Genomic DNA, 7,839 nt, shown 5'->3' on the forward strand with positions numbered 1-7,839 from the left:
TTATTTGTTTAATAAACTAAATATTTATCAAACTAATTAAGTATAGATCAAGATTTAAACAATTAATTTCAACTTGATTTTTTAATTATTAATCCATTATTAAATTATCACTATTTAATCTTGGTTGGAGGTGAAATAAAAGGGAGAAGGGAATTATTTCCATGGGACCAACTATTTAAGCTCCCTCCCACATGCACATGCACATGCATGAAAGCCAGATTGATTGATTGCATGCACTCTTTATTGGGCGTATGCATGAAGTTTATTTGTGCGCATCAATATAGTTCCTAACATACTCGCTGGAAGTTTTATGGTCATGGCATTCACGTATCCATGTTTACTCTCTCCGCTTTCATCTTCCTCGTTTTTAGACTCTACGTTGCCTGATATCCCCAAATGGTCCCTACAGTAGTGTAGCAATCCAAGAAAGCTCCCCTCAGGAGGGTAAAAGTGGCTATTGTGTGGGTACCGTGGACTAATGTTCATACTAAAATGAAAATTAAACATTATTATATATTTGATAAATAAAAATATTATTCAATTTAAATAACTTTTATGAATACTTATTAAGCATGTTGGTCAAATTATCTGTATTCTTAATAGTTTTAAAAAAGAGATCTTTTCTATATGAAATTGGGTTTACAACTTTATTGCTCCTAACTGTTTTTAGATTTATGGTTTTAATTCTTAATCTATATTCCGATCAGTCAAAATTCCTTAATCTTTTTCTGGTAGTCTTTATTATCACAACATTAATTGATGACGTAATAGTGACATTAACAATTCAATAACTTAGCACGTCATCAACGAATCTAATGAGATATATAGTCATGAGTAATTATTTTTTGGGTAAAATTAATGTATTTTTAATCACTCAGCAATTAGTCTATCATCATCAATTTGATTTGAACAATGAGGGATTAAAAATGTAGTTTATAAAAAAAATACATGTAATTATCCTATTAAACTTCTTAAATGTGATAAGTCAATGGAATGTCAATGTCCCTATTATGTCATTAATTAATGTTATTATTTGACCATAGAAACTAAAAACGCAGAAAAAGTTAAAACTTTTAGACCCAAAAAAAGTTAAAACTTTTCTTCCACTTGCCTAGAGTCAATTATTCATGAACTTCATTCCTAATTCTCATTTGTGTTTGTCAAACTCTTTTGTGTCAAGCGCCTTGGTGAAGGGATCTGCTGCATTCTCATTTTCATCTACCTTTTCAATCTTAAAGTCACCACGTTCTATTATCTCTCTAATCAAGTGATACCTTTGCAAAATATGTTTGGACTTCTGGTGTGATCTTGGTTCCTTTGCTTGAGCAATAGTCCCCATTATTGTCACACAATAATGGGACCGACTCTTCTATCGAAGTAATCACACCAAGTTCAAATATGAACTTTTTCATCCAAACAGCTTCTTTAGCGGCTTCACTTGCTGTTATATATATGTTCTGCTTCAATAGTTGAATCGATCTGCTACCGTAACTTGCTTGGAACTTTTCCAACTTACTACACCACCATTTAAAGTGAAAACATATCCTGAAATGGATTTGTTATCATCTTTGTCTGATGCAAAGCTTGCATTAGTATAACCCTTTAGCTTCAATTCAGAGTCTCCATAAATGAAGAATTGGTCTTTAGTTCTTCTTAAGTACTTAAGTATGGTCTTAACCATTTTCCAATGTTCCTCACCAGGATTTACTTGATATCGACTAGTTACACCTAGTGCATAAGCGACATCAGGACGTGTACAAGTCATGGTGTAAAAAAAGTAATACTTAAATCATATGTAATTTAAATAAAATTATACACAAACAAATATTTTTTCCATAAATTTTATTTTATTCAAAATAATGATGTGATGACAATAAGATAATATAGGTAAATTAAGGTTTATTTGTGTAAGTAAAAAATTTTATTTAGAAGTTATTGTTTTCAACATTGGAGAAAAATTCATATATTTTATTTAAGATTTTATTTTTCTAAGAAAATTCCATAATTATTATAAATACTTTAAAATAATTTAATTAAAAACATTTTAAAAAAGAAAATAAAAAATAATTAACGGTACTTATTAAAGTGGTTTGTATTTTATTTTGTTTAATTTCTTCAGATTTACGTACCTTTTCTATTGTGATCATGTTACATTTATAGTTTCAGATTAATAAGAATTTTCTTTTCATTCTAAATACAAAGAAATAGTGGAATAGGAACAAGTTCTACAGGAGTACTCAAATGATCATTAAATATTCATTTAGGTGTGACTCAAATTCGTTCTTCTTATATAGAACTCAGAATTGTGTGCATGCACGATTCTACATCTGTTGTACAAACAGAGAAAAAAAAAACGAAAAAAGAGATGATTCTTTAAAGTACTGTGAGTTTCACTATATCTATCTTTTGGTTAATTCACCCATAAAAAAATATCTATCTCTTGGTTTACTTTATTAATACTTTCATTTTCATGAAATCGACATCCGTTTGAACTTTGAAAAATCAACTATATCCACAACCGCAATATTGGAGACAATTGTAGCTTTTTGTTAGGGTGATATAAGTCGTCCTACTCAAACAAAAATATTCTCGTTGAAGAGAAAATCAATACATGGTTTGGTTCCATTGACTTGGTATTTTTTTATTAATTTATTTTAGCCAAAGCCAACTAAAGAAACAGGACTCATTCAAAGAAAACCTGAAGCAGGAAGCTCCCTGGCTCTGACCCGAAATTAAGCACTTAAGATACAGACAACTGTGGATGAACCCAGAAAAGTTATGACTATGCAAAGAGCCAACCACACAAGAATTCTTAGCAATGACACGTACGTATCGCACTACTTTTTTGTTGATTCAAATCTAACTTAACAAGACATGTCAACCAGAAAATATCCCTTCCTACTCAGACACAGGTAGACACTTTCTCACCCTAATTCCTTGCTTTGAGATAGCTCAGGTTTTTTTGAGAAGGTATATACATGTGACTTATAAGTATAACTCAATCTTATAAAATTAATTTATAAGGTGAGTGTTATTTTTTATTTATATTATTTTAGTCTCATTGAGATTTCTAACCCACATTTCTTATGCTGAAAATTAAACATCTTAAGCATAAAATTTATAAAATTGAATATCTATGGATGATATCCGATAACGGCTTGACAGTGGGTGACACAATAGGTTCAATAAAGAATCACTAAATAGGTTTTAATACCAACTTATAAATGTAATTATGAACCTAATTTAATCCTACAAAATTATCTTATAAAATAAGAATTTTTTCGCACTTATATATATATATATATTATTTTGCCTTCATCACTAATCAGCTTGGATCTCCAAAATATATATATATATATATATATATATATATATATATATATATATATATATATATATATATTACTTGGAAATAATTTTAATTTAGTCGATGCATATGAAAGATACACTATAAAAAGAAATTATTCTTTACCAACAAACAAAATCTTGTCTTCAATATCATAGCTTTTGTCTAATGAAAATTAAACTGTTAGCATAGATGTTAAAGGTTTACGCTAACAACATAACGCATTATATCATTTTGATGAAATGATAGTATATATCCAATACTAGTAATATTTAGTAGTGACAGAATTGTTTGTTAGAGTATTATATTATATTGTTAATATAAACTCACAATGTTTATACTAAGAATTTAATTTTCATTGGATAATTTATAGGCAAATAGTAATATATAAAAAATAGGGAAGTTAAGATCACTTTTTTTTTTGGTAATGTGAGGGAAAATCTCACCTTATTTGATATAATATAACAGAATAGAAGGAAATATATATGTGTAAGTAAATATCATATTCAGTAGATATGAAATTATTTTAGTAACCTTCATTAATTAATAAAATGGACAAGTAGATAAAATAAGTAAATAGAAAAGTTCATCTCTCTTAATTCCTGCAAAATGAGAGGGAAAGAATGATGTGAGATGTAGGTGTTTAAATTCAAATCAATCTAAAATAAAAATTAAAAACCGTTCAAAAAATGAAAATTGAACCAATTAAATTTAAAAAAAATGATTTTTTCTCAAATCATTGATTCAGTTTGGTTTACGATTTGTGTTTTTTAAGAAATTTTTTTTAAGATGTGTTTGATTTAAAATAGATGAATTTTTATCATTTTTATTGTAAATGATTTAACATATTAATAAGTTTCATAGATTATTATCAATAACTTTTTTATGTAATTTTATTTAAAATATACATATTTTTTTAAGTTTAATTTGAGTGACTTTTTAGTAAAAAAATGAAACTAAATTGAGTCGCGAACACTAGAAAAAAAAATCCTTTTGTTTTCAGCTTTTAAGTTAATTAAACAGGATTATTCTTTTTCTAACCTAAAATGGCATGCCCGACAAAGTCTACAGATTCGAATTTGTTTGCCTGACTTGACTGTTATGGGTGTATTGAAAACTTACTAATAACTCGTTTTAAATGGGTCGCTGATATTATTAATTATTACGCTCTAATTATTCTTTCAGCAGTACGTTCTAGACCTTTCACTTTATATATTTTGAAAAAGAAAAAAAAAATGTGTCAAACATGTGGTCTGGTTGAAGTGTGAAACTATTCTTAATAGTGGTTTATGTATTTCTTTTCAAAAATGGTTTACTTTTATTTTTCTGATATTTTTTTTAGATCTCTTATCTCTTTGGCAATTACCAAATCACAGTGCAGTCAATAAGTTCAAGGATCAAGAGACTTATGTAATATCGATCAAAATTTATAAAATCACTATCTAAAGCTAACAAATATCATAAAAATATGAACTTTAGTTGATTTTGAATAAGTGAAAATCATAACAAATAAAGACAGTAATTAAAATACTCTTGTTGTGGGTTTTTTTATAGTTAAAACAAAGCTAAAAACGAGAGTTTTCAAATAACAAAGAAATTCTTGGGGTTAAACTTTATTAAATTTCACTCTCTTCTAGCTTAAACGCAGAAGTGCAGAACACATATATGTACCGGTTGTGAATCAAACTTCACTCTTCTTTCTTGAACACACAATACATATACCAGTTATGAGTTAATGCTAAAATCAATCAATAAATATTTTCTTGGAAGGAGGAGAAGATGAAGAATCAAGCCCAAAAGGAAGATTTTACTCTCAATGGGACTGTGGACTTTTGTCAAATGAAGTACTCCCTTTCTAAATGATAGACAATCCCTATTTATAAAAGAGTTAAAGATTCTATTTATAGTGACTTTTAGCATAAGCTCAAAATTTTGGCTCAGGTGAAATACAAAACAACTCAATTACGAAATCAAATTTAGCTCCAACTCCCAAATTTAGCTCAAGCTTGTAGAGGTCTTTTTCCTTCCTACCAAAAATTAACTTAAGCTCCATTTTTTTAACTTAGTTACATTAAAGTTTGCTTTTTCTTCAAATTGAATCTAAAGTTTCTTCAACTTCACTACTGCAAAAAATATAGGATACAACCTCTAAGAAATTAAATATCTAAACTAAATATTTAATATTTCCAAAACTAAGATAAAATGAGTAAAACATCACTCTAAAATTAGATTAAATTAAATTAATTAATTGTCTTATAAATAATGTAAAAATTAAATATTTAAGGCAATGATCACATGTATCTTTCAGAGATAATCCTTCTCGTGTTAGGTAGAATTATTATAGACAATAAAATTATCTCTCAAAATATTTAATTTAACTATAATTTAAACTCAAAATCATTGTTTAAATTAAATTAATCCTGCACCAATTAATTCACCCACTTGGCAATATATTAAATTTACATGATAAGCATGGCTTCGTGATTTTTTCATAAGAAACAATTCAAAGAATAAAGGAAAATTTTATCATTGTATTTTATAAATTAACAGTATATAACAACAACATTTAACTCTAGTGGTGGAATATTTTGATAGTATATATAAAGTCATAATAAGTTTTAACTTCCCTGTCATTATTATGCTCCAAAGGTATTTAAACAGGATTAGATTTAGTAAAAGAAGTTAGTCTAAGAAGTATATTCATATTTAATATTTGACCGCACATAGAATAATTTGTATATTAAGGAAGATATATGTGATAATTTTTAAAAAAAAAATTAAAAGTATATAAATTTCTTTACTTTTCGGTTCAGACGTATAAATCTGTCCAGTTAAAAAAAACATAATTTATTAATAGATAAAAAAATTGTCATGTGTTAGATAGTTTTCGTTAATATAATTTATTTAACAAAAATTATATTACAAATATATACACTTAAAAGTTTACATATGCTAATGATATATCAATATTCTTTATTTATTTATATTAGTATATAGATATATATTGTGAGTTATATTAAAAAATATTATGCTAAAAAATATATTTCACTAGTATAATATATATATAATTTAATTCTTGTTAGGGAAAAACTACGCAAATGGAAGTTAATCGAATGTTCAATATATAGTTAACAAATAACAATTATTTTTATAGCTATAGTGACATAAATGTTTCGATCTGTATGATCTGATTTGCTTTTTTTCTTTTGAAAATGAAAATCAATAGTTAAGTTCAAAGGCAGCACAAATCCTACGACGATGAAGTCTTAAATGAAAGTTTAATTCTTTTATTTTTATTGCCACACACAATGTCTAAGTCTAAACACGATTCTTTTGTGTTCAACCTTTCCAGTTTGTGTACAACATAAAGTTATTAACAAAAGCGGGAGATATAAGATAAGAACACACGCATCTCATCACCATTACTTAATATATTTCTATTCCTTATCCATTCACCAAACACAGCTTTTGGTGCCTGCCTGTCAATGGCCATATTACATAAGCATTATCTTTGAACAGTTAGAAACCAATATTGCAAATGTAACACATTTTGTTTGTCTTTTTCTCAAAAGTGCTCTAATAACTTTATTCTACTGGAGCTTATATTAACGACTCCTTTTGTTTGCCACACTTTTTCCTTCGGAACAAATTAGCTATCATTATGATGCCAATTTACAAATACACCAACCTTGTGTTTATGCCTTCTCTAAGAAATAAATTAGAAAAATATAGTGCTTTAAAAAATCAGCTGAAAGTTCATTGAAGTTATACCATATATAGTCCCATATAAAAGAGTTGGTTTGTGGAAGAAAACAAAGAAACAAAAAATTTAAGCATTAGTACGAAAATAACATTAATTTTAAATCATATTTGCGTACATTAGTTGTTAAACTACCTATGCAAAAAGAAATATGGTGGCCTTTTTGTGATTTAGTGAACATTTTTACATTGGTTATAATTTCAATCAACATAAAAAAGTTTTTACATCAGTTAAATGTTTAACCAATGTAAAAAAGTTATATAAAACCCCTATTCTAGCTTTTTTACCTCTCCCTCGTGTTGTCTTCCCTTATTTCCACTATGATTTTTCATCACCCTTAATTTGTTTTGGTTCTAGGTATTCCCAAGAAATGCGCAATGAGTTGTTTAATATAATTCAATTACTCTTTTGCAATTGACAATGTTAATTTTGTTGGTATTGGTGGTAATGGTTCTACAACAAAGAAGAGAAAAAATGCAAATTTCCAAGGTGTGTGTAAACATTAACCTTTAGGTTCGATTTGCCTCCATCAATCTCAAATTGGATGCAATAAGGTGTTTTGGTGAATCCCCTTCAAGATACAATGAAGTCTCTTGATATAGTTTGCACACCCATAACAAAAGTATATATCATCAATGACAGTTTATAGAACAATATTTTCATTAATTCTCTTTGTGCACAAGAGAAGAAAGGAAATGATATGAATATAAAGAATATGGTGATTTCTCTGTTT

The sequence above is a fragment of the Glycine soja genome, chromosome 7, assembly GCF_004193775.1.
Source record: "Glycine soja cultivar W05 chromosome 7, ASM419377v2, whole genome shotgun sequence".
In the NCBI taxonomy this organism is placed as follows: domain Eukaryota; kingdom Viridiplantae; phylum Streptophyta; class Magnoliopsida; order Fabales; family Fabaceae; genus Glycine; species Glycine soja.